Genomic DNA, 14,864 nt, shown 5'->3' on the forward strand with positions numbered 1-14,864 from the left:
CTATTATTGAACGTCTCATTTCCTCCAAATCTTTGTCTGTCACGGCTGTTAAAGTGAAAGGCCACTCTGGTAATTTCTACAATGACTACGCGGACTCTCTGGCCAACTCTGCACATACTTCTTCTTCAGCAATTCTTCTTTCTAATCTGGATCAAGTATCTCCTCACGAATTCTTATTAAAATATGATGATATTTTATGCGAATCTAACCCACGACGCCTATTCAAGCAATATTCGCAAATGCTATGGATGCATAGATTAACGCGTTTATCGCATTTCAATTTTACCATTGCTTTATCTTCTACCTTAGATTTCGTAATTGATTGGGATCTTACTTGGTTCTTGTTAAATTCTGATCCTCAGCATGATGCCTCTTTTACTCGTGCTCATGCTTCCTCTTATCGCACCTTCAAATTCAAACTCTTTTTGGAAGACTTGCCCACCTTGGAACATCTTAAAAGAATTCACCCAGATTTGTATATCGACATCTTATCGTGTCGTTCATGCCTCGACTCCAAGGAAGATTTCATGCACTTGTTTATGTGCAAATGTAGACGAATCACTATGGAACAGATTCTCCTCTCCTACCAACAACATTTTATTAACAAACTTCAAGAAGCTGGTGATCTCGTTAAGAAAGATCCCTCTTTAATTATTAACAAATTTAAATCTCTTCCTTGTTGGTCCTTTTCTTCTTCAAATTGGACTTCATATAGCCTTGTCCGTGGCTGCCTTCCAAAATCCTTTGTCAAGTTTTTTGAAGAACTTTCTATTCCACGTAATTCTGCGATGAAGGTTATCTCTGCTATCCACAATCACTTTATCCAAAAGATTAGAAAACGAATTTGGCTACCGCGCTCTTATGATAAATCTAAATGGGAAGACGCGATGAATATTACTCAAAAACTTAAACTTTCTCGGCCTTCTAATTTGCCAAAGTCCACGTACTTACCGTTCTCAACTTTACCTCCTCCGACCCTTTCCGATGCCGCACGTGACTCCGACGTTGATTATTTAAAGAACTCGATGAAATATGGTTTGCCTTGGTTTAATCACTATTCGGGTTTTATGGGTCGTCTAACGGTGCAACTTACTAACAGCTTTAGCAGGGTGGTGTGTCGATTTTAATAATGGGCGCATTGTTCGTTGGTTTGTTTGCATAGTTGCCTCTTCTTAGGTTGGAATATATCTAGGCGGGGGATCAAGATAGTTTTAGTGTTATGCGATTTTTCCTTTTTGAATTATTTTATAGCTTTATTACTATTTTGGAGACTATATAGTTTTGTTTTTAGTTAATTTTATTTTTCCTTTTTGTACTTTGAAAATTTTATTTTATTTTTGTAAGTTCGTTAAATAAATTTAATAAAGATAAAGGCTACTATGCCATGTTTGCCTTGACAAGGACTGATGAAGGACTGATACCGCTGATCTATTGACCAAAAATTTTCGGAAAGAAAATTTATATATCTTCGTACTAACAACTCTTATATTTTACCCAACTCATACCTTCTAACATGTCTAGAAACCTTGCTAGAAGAGGTGGCGGCAGTTATAATCCTAATAGTAATAAAGCTGCTCGTCAAGAAAAGAAAAATAATAAAAAACAACTCTCTGATAACTCTGGCTCTGATAGTGATAGCACTACCCAAAAACGTTCCCGCATTATCACTGATAACACCATGGATGAAGATTTCGTTGCCGACGCGCCAGCTAACGATGGTTTAGTTGGTTCAACTTCGACCGCTATTCCTCAACAAAATAATTCCCGCAGCACTTCTCAAGAAAATACTCAAGCTTCTACCCCGAATAATTCTGCTGCGCCTACTGCGCCTGGCCAAGACGCGTTCTCTGGAGCTAACGCGTCTATTCATGCACCTCGAAACAAAGAAAATAACCCATCCCTTAACGCGTCCCCTAATATGGACGTAAATGATGGTACATCGCCCGATCAGGCTGTCGATCCCTCCCCCACCATTACCATTAATTGTCAAGATTTCCTGGCTGCGGCTGCGCCCAACTCCGCCCCCCAAACTCTTGAAAAACTTAAAACTAATAAGGCAATCATTGATGCCGTGAACAACTTATTTTTAGAAACATATGAATCATATACCGGTCGGGCTTGTATGACTGGTTCAGGGGACGCTAAACGTCTCATCATTCACTTCCATACTGCGGAGGCTCGTGACTTGTGTGTTGGCAGTACACACTCCGAATTTCCGGACCTACAATTCCACCTGTACGATCCCAAACAGCTCCGATCTGATGAAGACCTCCGTGCAATTCAAGTTACGGATATACCGTTCTTCATTACTAAACCCCAACTGCAATCCTATTTCAAGAAATTCGGCAATTTGCTATCCCTTCATCTCTATTCACGGAAAGGTGCCAAAATGCAGCAAGCCCGCATCGTTTATGATCATGCCGATGCCATCGCCCGTTTTACCACCCAATGGGCTGTTTATTGTTTCTCCACTTGTTTACGTGTTACTCCATGTCACTATTCAGTAGACCAAAAAGCTGCTCATCGTGAATTTGTTGCCGTCCTCTCTGGACTCCCAGCCAACACTAAAGATATCCATCTCGCTCCGTTAGTTAAAGAACATGGAGCTAAAGCTATCAACATTCCTCTTTCTCTGAACTCCTATAAGCCTAAACCATGGGCTAATGTTACTTTTAATTCACAAGCGACAATGGATGCCGCTATGGAACAAACGATTGGATTCCAAGGTCGTACTCTTCGGTGGGGTACTTCCAACGATTCAAAAGCCCTCTGCCATAGATGCGGTAAACTCGGTTGTGCTCCTACCTCCTGCCCGCTCAACCAACGCCGCGGACGTTCACGTACACGTGACCCTGTTGCTGCTCTCAAAGAACGTTTCAATATTGGCCAACGACCTGCTCAACCAAGAACTCCACGAAATAATTCTAGGTCTCGCTCTCGATCTAAGTCTCGCGAACGTTCTGCCTCTGCTCAACGTTACAACTCCAACCCTAATGGCCCCAATAATAATACTAATACCAATAACAATACTAACCCCTCCTCCTCTGATTCAACTAACTCCTCCTCAACTGCTCATGGACGTACACCTTCCAAGGATCGGAAAGGCAAAAATCGATCTGTTTCTTTTTCGTCTAATGCTCGCGCTCCACTTCCGGACCCGACTTCTCCTAATGCTCTTGAGGCTGCCCTTAAGATTCTTGATGTTTTAAAGAATCTTCAACAAGATGTTGCTCGTGTGGAATCTCGCATTTCAAATCTTGAACTCAATAATCAACGGCTATCTGCTATTGAAGCCCATTTAGGCATCAATCCTCCCTCCGCTCCTGTTATCAATTCTGAACCTGATCGGATGGAAGAAGACCCTCCTGAAACCACTGGCACCTTAATCCCACATCCTAACGCTCCCTTATCTTCTGGTGCAAAGAATCCCTTTTCCCCCAAATCTACACCCATTAATGATCCGCGCTCAACTCTTACATCCACTTTTACCCCTTCCCCGCAAGACGAATTGAACTCGGTTATTCAAGATCAAAAAGCGATTAAAGATACTTTACAATCGCTCACTGGTTCCATTCAAGGTTTTATTGCTTCTCTTGGTGGTTCTCCCTCCGATCGAGCTTCAGCTCCTTCACAATAACTGACTTCTCAACTCCTTCCCCGTTCTTTATTATCACTGTGTTCTAATGTCAGACAACTTTAATTATGATACATTTGTTCGTAACCCATCTAACTTTGTAGATACTTATAATTTTTCAGAACATGAATCTTTATTTACTACTTTAAATTCTTCTCCTATTCCTAATTCGTTTAATATTTCATCCTTTAATGTTAATGGTCTTCGCCAAAATAGTCAAGTCAAAATTGAACAAATTTCAAACTTTTTCAATCTCAAACATATTTCCTTTGGTGGTATCGTAGATACCCATCTATCCCCTAAACAAATTCATTATTTATCTAAACGCCTTCCTAATTATACTGTCTTTTCCTCTGACATAGATAAAATTAAACATGTCAATTCTACTGGTGGCGTTTCACTTTTTATTGAAAAATCTCTTGCTTCTCATGTACAAGATTTTGTTTCACATTCTTCACGCATTTTGTCTGTTGACCTTTATTTTAAAGGCAACGTTAAATTGCGTATTTTTGTCATATATATCCCCCCCTTTTCCGATTCTAAATTAAGATCTGAAACTATTGATCTTCTTTTACAATTATTAGTGCAAACTAAACAACAAAATTTTCATCACGCCATTTGTGGCGATTTTAATATGCACTTAGATACTTTTTACCCTATTTATTTTAACCGCCCTTCTGTTGCTTCTCATCGAGCTCATCGTCTGTTATATCATCTTTTATCTCATGGTTATGAAGAGACCATTCCTGTTAATGCTTCTGATTCCCTAGGCACCTTCCACCGTGATGATCAGATTACTCGCATAGACTATGTTTGGTCCTGCCCGATGCTTAAGAGCTTTGCTCTCACTTCCTACATTTTCGATGCTCAAGATACCTGCTCCTCTGACCATAATCCTGTCATCATGTATTTTGATGACTCACTCTTATCAGCATCTATCAAGGTTGCTCGTGCCAAACAACTTCGACGTCGAACTCGCCGCATATTTAAATTTGATTCAGTCACTACTCAACAATGGGAATCTTTTTCTACTCAAACTGATTCTTTATGCGATGTTCCTCCTTTGACCTTCTCAACATGGCACATCAACCAACAATGCGAATATTTACATTCTCGCATAGTAAATGCTGCTAATGCCTCTCTCCCTTCTATTACGGTTGGTAATCATTATACTCCTACGGTGCCTAAAGATTTGGAAGCCTTAACTCAACATTACCGTTTCCTCAGCCGTCTTCTGCATTCGATACGCTTGTTGCGAAAATATCCTTCCACTTATTATAGTCGATGTGAACATATTTGGTCCACTCATTTTGTTCGACTCCAAAAAATTCTTCATCTTTACAAGAAGGTTATTCCTTCTCCTCCTATTTTACCTACTTCTTTATCCTCATGTAGGCAAGATGATTTTAAATTTTTATTAGAATCTTTAAAGACTATTTCCAGTGCTCTCCATGGCCTCTTTCTTCTTAAAGAAAAAGATTTTCAAGATTCTTCCATTCGTGCTAAATTGGATGATAGGGATAACAATTTTGAAACTGACATCTCTTCGTTTATTGATTCTGCTCTTTCACGAACAAGACGTCGTATTACTCTGGATCGTGTCTTTGTTGACCACCCTACACAACCAAAACTTTTGACGGATCCACACGATATTGATGACGCCGTTATTAACCATTTCCAGAACTCTGTTCCTATTAAATCATCTCCTCCGGCTCATATTTCAGCTCTTCCTGAAAGATGGTCCTCTGCCTATCGTCCCATAGATGAAGTGGATTCTTCTATTTACAATTCTCTATTGGATCCTCCTACCCTTGATGAATGGTTGTCTACGGTGTCTTCTATGCCCAATGACAAGGCTCCTGGTCCCTCTATGATTACTTATAAGATGCTTAAGCATCTGGGTTCCAATACCTCTGCTTTGGTTCTGATCCTGGTACAATCATGCCTTTGTACTGCTGATATTTCTGATTTATGGCGTCAAGCTATGGTTTTCCCTATCCCTAAACCTCACGAATGGAAATGTCAACTTAAGAATACAAGACCCATTACTCTACTCGAAGTAATTAGAAAATCTTTGGTCAAGCTCTTTTATAATCGTCTCGCTTCCATTTTGGCTTCAAATGAAGTGCTCAAAGGAGGAAACTTCGCCGGTCTCCCTGGTGGTTCTTGTCGCGACCCTATTGTCCTCCTAGAATCTATTATCCATGATGCTCATGTTAACAAATCGCCGCTTTGGATCCTTTCACAAGATATTTCAAAAGCTTTCGACTCAGTTGATCTCAAGATGTTGCGTTTTGCTCTAGAACGCATTAAACTTCCTGCTTCTGCTACTAAGTTTATTTTATCCCTTTTCATGAAACGCTCTAATCGCGTCTTTACTGCTCATGGAACTACACCTCCTTACCGTGTTCATATTGGTATAGATCAAGGCGAAGTTATCTCTCCTTTACTTTGGGTTATATATATAGACCCTTTATTAGCTGTTCTTAAGAATGAAATGATTGATCCATATACACTTCATGCTCCTTCTTTATCTAATCCTTGGCTGAGACACATCCGGATGGATTACGCATCAACAACTTGGTCTTTATGGATGATTCTACTTTAATTTCATCATCTAAATCTGGAATGGAATCGATGCTTTCTATTACGGAAGAATTTTATCAGATTAATAATACTTCCGCTAATCATAACAAATACGTTTTGATTACTAATTCTTTGCCTTCCACTTTAGCTCCTTCGCCTTCTCCAGTCGTGTTTGACTTGCAATTATCTGAACTGAATAAAGTTCCTTCCATTTCTATTGTGCCTATCTCCATGAATAGCTCTTTTCGCTTCCTGGGCGTCTGGTTCAACGTCGCTGGATCTCGCGATTTTGTTAAAAAGCAAGTTGCTCGTGAATGCAACTCTTTCGCGGCTATCGTTCGCCCTGCCAAATTATCTGCAAAACAAGTTGTTTACCTGCACAACACCGTCCTTATTCCGAAGCTGGAATATCATATGCAAGTCACTCACCTCTCCGAGTCTGAATGTGCTTTGGCAACCAGCAGCATCCGTTCCTTGGTTAAACATAAGGCCAATTTTTCGCGAGTGCTCCCTGATTCTATTTTGTTTTTATCTCAAGGCTTGGGATTGATTAATTTATTTTTCCACCAATCACAATCACATTTAACTAATTTGTTTTTATTAGCTAATTCTTCTTCTTTTTTTATGAAAAGTTTATTTTTATATAGACTACGTTTAATTCAATTTTCTTTTTTAATTCCCATTTCTCCATTGTTAGTTAAAGATTGGACTTTATGGTCTAAACTTCTTGCTTTTAAACAGGATTATATCGCTTGCACTATTGCTCTCCTGACCACCACTCCTTTTCAGTTGTCGCGTTCTTGAATTTCAACCTTGTCTGACCTCACCGTGCCTGATGGTCGCACGCCTTTATTTGAAGTGATGACTCCAAAAATTTTTATTTCTTACTTCCGACGTCTAAGAAGTTTGCAACTTTATTACCTATCTCAATTCATCACACCTCAAGGAACCCATATGATCACTTGGAATGTTTATTTATCCGGTCTATCAAGTAGAAAAGGCCATCGTGTCCTCCCGCATAAATGGTTTAATGACATTCATCAATGCGTCACCATCCCAAATTCCAATTCTCTGCTCTTGGATCAGTTTTCTTCTGATGCTACCCCTTCTAATATTGACTTGGTTCCAGCCTTTGGTTCCTCTAGAAAATCCATGAAATGGATCGTGACTTTGGACGATGACGGCTCTCCTCTATTTGGAAAACAACTTAGCAAACAACAATATTCTTGCAAGATTGTCCACTGGACCTCTGATTGTGTGACTCGACCTAATGATGTTATCACGCTCACTCCCTGTCCTGGTTGTTCTAAACACGTACCGGTTACCCATACTAAAAGCAATCCAACAGATGTTACTCCTTTATGTATCATCCCAAAGCTTTCTCCTCTTAGATCTCTAATTCTCCCAACAACGCAGGAACGTATTAGACATGACACCACCGCTATTACTTCTCCTTTTACTTGGGCGGACCTTGACGAGTCTGTAAGATCCTATTATGGTCGGTTGGACATCCATCCTGATTTTTCACAAGAAGTTGTGGTTACTCTCCCTTCTCCTTCTCCTCCTCCCTCTTTGGGTTCGGCTGCTCCTCTTGCTTTTGCTGCCTCACCGTTAGCGACTCCTCCTGATAACCATTATTGTTTTTATACCGATGGCTCTTTAATTAACCTTGGCACTCCTGATGTTTCTATGGGTTGGTCTTGGATTCAAGTCCTTGATGGCGCTGGTTTTTTTCAATCTATCGCTGCTCACGCTCATGGAATTATTCACAATTGGCCTTCTTCTACAAGAGCTGAAATCGCCACTATACACGCTGCTCTTACAGTCACTCCTCCTTCTTCAACGGTCACTATTCATACTGACTCTCAATCTGCCATAGATGGTCTTCGTCTATGTGCTACCTTTTCTTATTCCAATAGTAGGATTTATTACAAGACCACCAATTTTGAACTTTGGGCTATTATTGAACGTCTCATCTCCTCCAAATCTTTATCTGTCACGGCTGTTAAAGTGAAAGGTCACTCTGGTAATTTTTATAATGACTACGCGGACTCTCTGGCCAACTCTGCGCATACTTCTTCTTCAGCAATTCTTCTTTCTAATCTGGATCAAGTATCTCCTCACGATTTCTTATTAAAATATGATGATATTTTATGCGAATCTAACCCACGACGCCTATTCAAGCAATATTCGCAAATGCTATGGATGCATAGATTAACGCGTCTATCACGTTTTAACTTTACCATTGCTATATCTTCTATCTCAGATTTCGTGATTGATTGGGATCTTACTTGGTTCTCGCTAAATTCCGAACCACAGCATGATGCCTCTTTTACTCGTGCTCATGCTTCCTCTCATCGCACCTTTAAATTCAAACTCTTTTTGGAAGATTTGCCTACCTTGGAACATCTTAAAAGAATTCGCCCGGACTTGTATATCGACATTCTATCATGTCGTTCATGCCTCGACTCCAAAGAAGATTTCATGCACTTGTTTATGTGCAAATGTAGACGAATCGCTATGGAACAGATTCTCCTCTCCTACCAACAACATTTTATTAACAAACTTCAAGAAGCTGGTAATCTCGTTATGAAAGATCCCTCTCTAATTATTAACAAATTCAAATCTCTTCCTTGCTGGTCCTTTTCCTCTTCAAATTGGACTTCATATAGTCTTGTCCGTGGCTGCCTTCCAAAATCCTTTGTCGAATTTTTTGAAGAACTCTCTATTCCGCGTAACTCTGTGATGAAGGTTATCTCTGCTATCCACAATCACTTTATCCAAAAGATTAGAAAACGAATTTGGCTACCGCGCTCTTATGATAAATCTAAATGGGAAGACGCGATGAATATTACTCAAAAACTTAAACTTTCTCGGCCTTCTAATTTACCAAAGTCCACGTACTTATCTTTCTCAACTTTACCTCCTCCGACCCTTTCCGACGCCGCACGTGACTCCGACGTTGATTATTTAAAGAACTCGATGAAATATGGTTTGCCTTGGTTTAATCACTATTCGGGTTTTATGGGTCGTCTAACGGTGCAACTTACTAACAGCTTTAGCAGGGTGGTGTGTCGATTTTAACAATGGGCGCATTGTTCGTTAGTTTGTTTGCATAGTTGCTTCTTCTTAGGTTGGAATATATCTAGGCGGGGGATCAGGATAGTTTTAGTGTTATGCGATTTTTCCTTTGTGAATTATTTTATAGCTTTATTACTATTTTGGAGACTATATAGTTTTGTTTTTAGTTAATTTTATTTTCCGTTTTTGTACTTTGAAAATTTTATTTTATTTTTGTAAATTCGTTAAATAAATTTAATAAAGATAAAGGCTACTATGCCACATTTGCCTTGACAAGGACTGATAAGGACTGAAGATCTCTTACCGCTGATCTATTGACCAAAAAATTTTCGGAAAGAAAATTTATATATCTTCGTACTAACAACTCTTATATTTTACCCAACTCATACCTTCTAACATGTCTAGAAACCTTGCTAGAAGAGGTGGCGGCAGCTATAATCCTAATAGTAATAAGGCTGCTCGTCAAGAAAAGAAAAATAATAAAAAACAACTCTCTGATAACTCTGGCTCTGATAGTGATAGCACTACCCAAAAACGTTCCCGCATTATCACTGATAACACCATGGATGAAGATTTCGTTGCCGACACGCCGGCTGACGATGGTTTAGATGGTTCAACTTCGACCGCTATTCCTCAACAAAATAATTCGTCGTCGGGCTGGATGTGGGAGGTGCTAGCACCACCCACCTCCGGGTCTAACGACCCGTCGCAGTACCTATTTGGACCTTGCAGGTCCCAGGAATTCCCCATATATACTACCACCATGGCCACAGTGGCCATGGCTGGTCACACTACTTTCCAACTCCTTTTTTTTATCCATTTTTTCTTATACATAAAACTACTATGACCACTATGACCACTATGACCAGACTACTAAAAAGTGGATAAAAACGTGAATAAAGCCAAAATTAGACAGAATATCCGGTCATAGTACTGGCCACAGTTCGAGAAACTTATGATAATACTATGGCCACCTTAGTTAGCCCCTCAGGCTCCAAAACCCAATTTAAGCTATGACCACCCTTTATCTACATACCTGGGACACCGAACTATGCCACTGAACTATGACCACCGAACTATGACCGCCGAACTATGACCACTGAACTATGACCGCCGAACTATGACCACCCTTTATCTACTTAGGAACACCGAACTATGACCGCCGAACTATGACCACCGAACTATGGCCACTTTTCCCGTCAGAAAAAATAAGTAATTGAACAATGGGTATTGAGAATAGAGCATACCCAGATAAGTTTAGAAGGCAGTACTAATCCGTTTTCCTCTTTTTTGCCTCTTTAAGACATTTATCAATACACTGCTTGCAAGTGTCATCAGCATCTAAAATTTTCTGTCCGAGTTTTTTGCATTGCCGATTGTAAGCCGTCTGCTGTCTCTTAGCAGCGGTTTCTTTCTTTTTCTCCTTAGTCTTCTTCTTGATCACCCAGTCTATTCCAGTAAAAGTATTCTTATGCATACCACAAATTGTGCAGTCACCATGCAGCCGGTAACGCCCATTTGTAGTCATATCTTGTATTTCACTAGCAGTCTCAGTTTCCTTCTTGCACTTTAGACAGTAAAATCGTGTCATCTTGAGATTTGAAGTCTGAAATCTTTCCTTTAATTTGTCGTAATATGTCACAATTAGAGAATTACTACAAGTACTACAGTCTATCCAGAGTACCAGCACGAATTTTAAAAGGTGAAGAGCACTACAACCTATACAAAAAGCCCCTAAAGGAAAAGTCAACAGAACGCCCAAAGGTAATTGTATGGAAACCAAATGCAACACATCAGGCAGATCTTGCAGAGATGCCAGTTGACCCCAAAGGATTCCACTATTTCCTCGTAGTGGTGGAAGTTGCAGGAAAGAGAGTCGATGCAGAGCCCTTGAAGGATAAAACTGCAAATAGAGTACTAAACGGGTTTGTTAAAATCTATAGAAGAAATCGTATCAAGCCTCCAACACACCGACTGGAAACCGACTCTGGATCAGAATTCACTAATGACCAGGTACGTGATTTTTTCCTGAACAGCCTAGGGGTGATGATGAGGTTTGGAGAGCCGGGAAGACATAAACAGCAATCATATGCTGAAAGAGCTATCCAAGCTATCCAAGAACCCCTTCTTAAACGAATGGTAGCACAGGAGTTGAAAACCGGGGTGACATCCGTGGAATGGTCAGAAGATTTCCATAATATAGTGAGTAAAGTAAATGAACTCTGGCAGAGAAATCCCCCAGACATTCCGACAGGGTCACCCAAAGTGTCAAAAAAGACAGACCTCCTCTCTGAAGGAACACGTGTCAGAGTCAAGTTAGATGAACCTATTTCTGTACTTGGTAACAAACTTCATGGAAAATTCCGTACAGGAGACATAAGATGGAACCCAAACATTCGTGTAATCAAAAAAATGATACTCTCACCTGAACAGCCTCCTACATATCTCCTTAATGGACCACATGGTCGATTAGGTGTATCCAGATGTGCATATACCCGAAAGGAATTGCAAGTAGTTTCTATTAATGAAAAGCCTCCACCTGACTCTGTGATAAGAGGACAACCCAAAAGATTCGTACCTGAGCAGATACTTCGGCATCGCATTAGAAAAGGTCAAGACCAGTATTTGGTTAAGTGGGAGAGATACCCAGACACTGAGGCTACTTGGGAACCTGCTGACCAGTTGAAGGAAGATGTCCCTGACTTAATTCACAAATTTTGGGAATAAAAAAAAAATAGAAGAATTAAAGGGTCTTATTTTTTATCCCCTCGATTAGCATCAGGAACTATCGGGATAAAAACATTCTTCCCATCACAGGTAAAGGCTATATGTTCACGTGATTCATGGACATCATAATTGTAACGTTTCAGACACGTTCGGCTTAACCCAATTTCCCTATGCTTGTAACCACTTAAGACTGCAAGGTCCTCAGTGATAGCATAATCAGGGGTAAGTTTGATTGTCACTCCCTTTACCATGCCGAATGTCCTACCTGTTCCTGAAGCACCAGATATGTTATATGTAATACTCTTGTCGATATCCAACCCTAATTCCTCAGCAGCTTCTCTTTGAATAAACGACGCATTAGCACAAATGTCTGCTAAACACTGAATTGCTATTCCATTAACCTCCCCATCCAGTGCTAAAAGATCTTTAGTATTCTCTAAACGAGCTATGTCAATATCCATAGGATCGTCTACCCTGATATCCTCTTCTTGTTCCTCCTCAACTAGGTCCTCCGGAATCTCTGTGACTTTTCTAGCAGACAATAACTCCTCCTGAAGAATCTCACGGAGTAATTTCCTAAAGTCTGCAGACCTTAACAGGCTTAATAAGTCATTCTTAGTAACAGCTTTTGCAGGTGTAGACTTACTACCAGTAACTTTCACAGGAATCTTAACAGGAGTTGCTTTGCCTTTCAATGGCACACTAGAAGAGCTAACTGCTGTCTTATTTGGGGACGACTTAAGAAGTTTTGAGATACTCGAACCTACTTTTTTTTTGACCCAACACGAACCATATAGACATCACCATCTTTTTCTCTCAATTCTACCTTTTCACCAAAACTCGCAGTATCAATGTCCATAGCATCATCATTAAGATCGAGGTTTCTCATTGCTCGGGCCAAATCCAGATCATCACGTCTATCTTTAGCCTTCTGAAGTTGTTTTGTAAGTATTTTAGACGTCCCAGGTTTATATCCCATAATAAGATCAATAGCATTTTGATGATCATCCAAAGTCCACTCAGGAGCATCAGGATCATCACCAACATCATGATCTACATAACCATCATCCCAATCAGGATCCTGAGGATCCTGAACAACACGTCTCTGTGGTTTTGGTCGAACAGGTTTAATCTGCTGTCTATAGACTGGTGGATTACGAACTGGCCGAGCCTGTAATTGTTTAAATTGCACCTGAAAATTCTTGGTAAGTTCTTCAGCCTGAGCCTTAAGCAACTCTTGTAATTGTTCTTGAGTAACCCCAGATGACTTTGATGTCAGTACGACAGGTTCCTGTTTTCCTAATGGAGGTTGAGTTACATCACTGTAATCTGCTTGAAGTCGTCGATTTCTATCTTGTAACCCCAAGCGCATTTCAGCCCTTCTCCGTTCTAAATTTCTCAGATGTTTAACCAAGTCATCAGGATTAAGATTACTAAACCTTTCTGCTTCAAAAATATTATCAGCCGAAAGACCTCTAAAGAACTGGTCGATAATAAGATCATCAGTTAGTTTTAGTAATTTTCCAGCCCTCTTTACAGTTCTATAAAATGCATCAACTGGCTCATTTTCCTGATAAAGACTGTTAAAACGGATACGTTTCTTTTCATCTAAAATAGTTGGGAATTGTGTTCTAAGCCAATAAAGCGCCTGGTTAGGTTTAATACCTGGAAAAACTATAGGCCGATTATTATTAGCAGCAACACCAGCATCTGCAGTAGCTGGAGCAGCTCTATCTGTCGGACGAGCACCAGCTCTTCCCCAAGCTTTATCTCCACCTATTAAATCATGGGTAGGAATAAATGCTGCTCTAATAGTTACTAATGCATTAGCTACATCTGTAGCATAAACATGTGCTTCAGACCCATTTACATAGGTACCTGCATTCGGTCCTCCTGCACCTTCTGGTATCACTAATGCTACAAAAGCAGCTAAATTAGCTCCACCTCTTGAAGTGATACCAGAAAGTTCCCAATTTTTTCCTGTAATTTCTCGATCAAACCATTCAGCCGCTTCACCAGCCATGCAGCTTCTAAGTATACCCATAGCTCTTTTCCAAGACTCTGGTGGCCCTCCAGCAGCATATGGGTTAAGATTAATAGTATCAAGATAACCCATATAAAGCCTAACAAATGTATCAATATCATCAGTAGCTTTACCCTCAAAAATCGGCAATCCTATCGCAGTGGTAGCCATATCGTCTCTAGTGGATTGTTTAATATAGGTGGAGGAGGGTTCAATTGTCTAATTCGAAACCATTGTACCTGAATTCTAAGAGCAGCTATCTGTTGGAAAAGTCTATTCCTAAGTCTCCCTAATGTCTGAATCCCAAAACGCACCCTATTATTAGCATGTGCTAGCTGTGCATTAACCTGTCCAAGTTGCACATTAGCCAATACAAGTTGTCCTCCAGTCCGAGTAGCCCTCAGCCGCCAATGATTTAGAAGGATATTACCACGATTCACAGCATTTTGAGCCTCATTACGATCCATTACTGCTTGAGTATAATCTGCTTGTAATACATTACGTTCATGTCGTGCCTGATTACGTTCACCTATAGCCCGTCGACGAAGCTCTACCATAGTATCATAATCTCTTTGCAGGTTATGGTTTTCTTCTATGAAATTATCATTGGCAGCACGTATAATAACTAATTGACGTTCTAAATTAGTAAACGTTTCATCAAATGCATTTATCTTACCTTGTGCAAAAACTAACAAATCTTTTGTAATACCAAGTTCTTCATGTTTTGCTTTACAGCGATACATTAATATATTAATAATATGTTTGATTTGATTATTTGCCTCCTGTATCTCTGAATCAACAGTTAAACGACCC

Source organism: Rhizophagus irregularis, chromosome 24 (genome assembly GCF_026210795.1).
Source record: "Rhizophagus irregularis chromosome 24, complete sequence".
NCBI classification, from domain to species: domain Eukaryota; kingdom Fungi; phylum Glomeromycota; class Glomeromycetes; order Glomerales; family Glomeraceae; genus Rhizophagus; species Rhizophagus irregularis.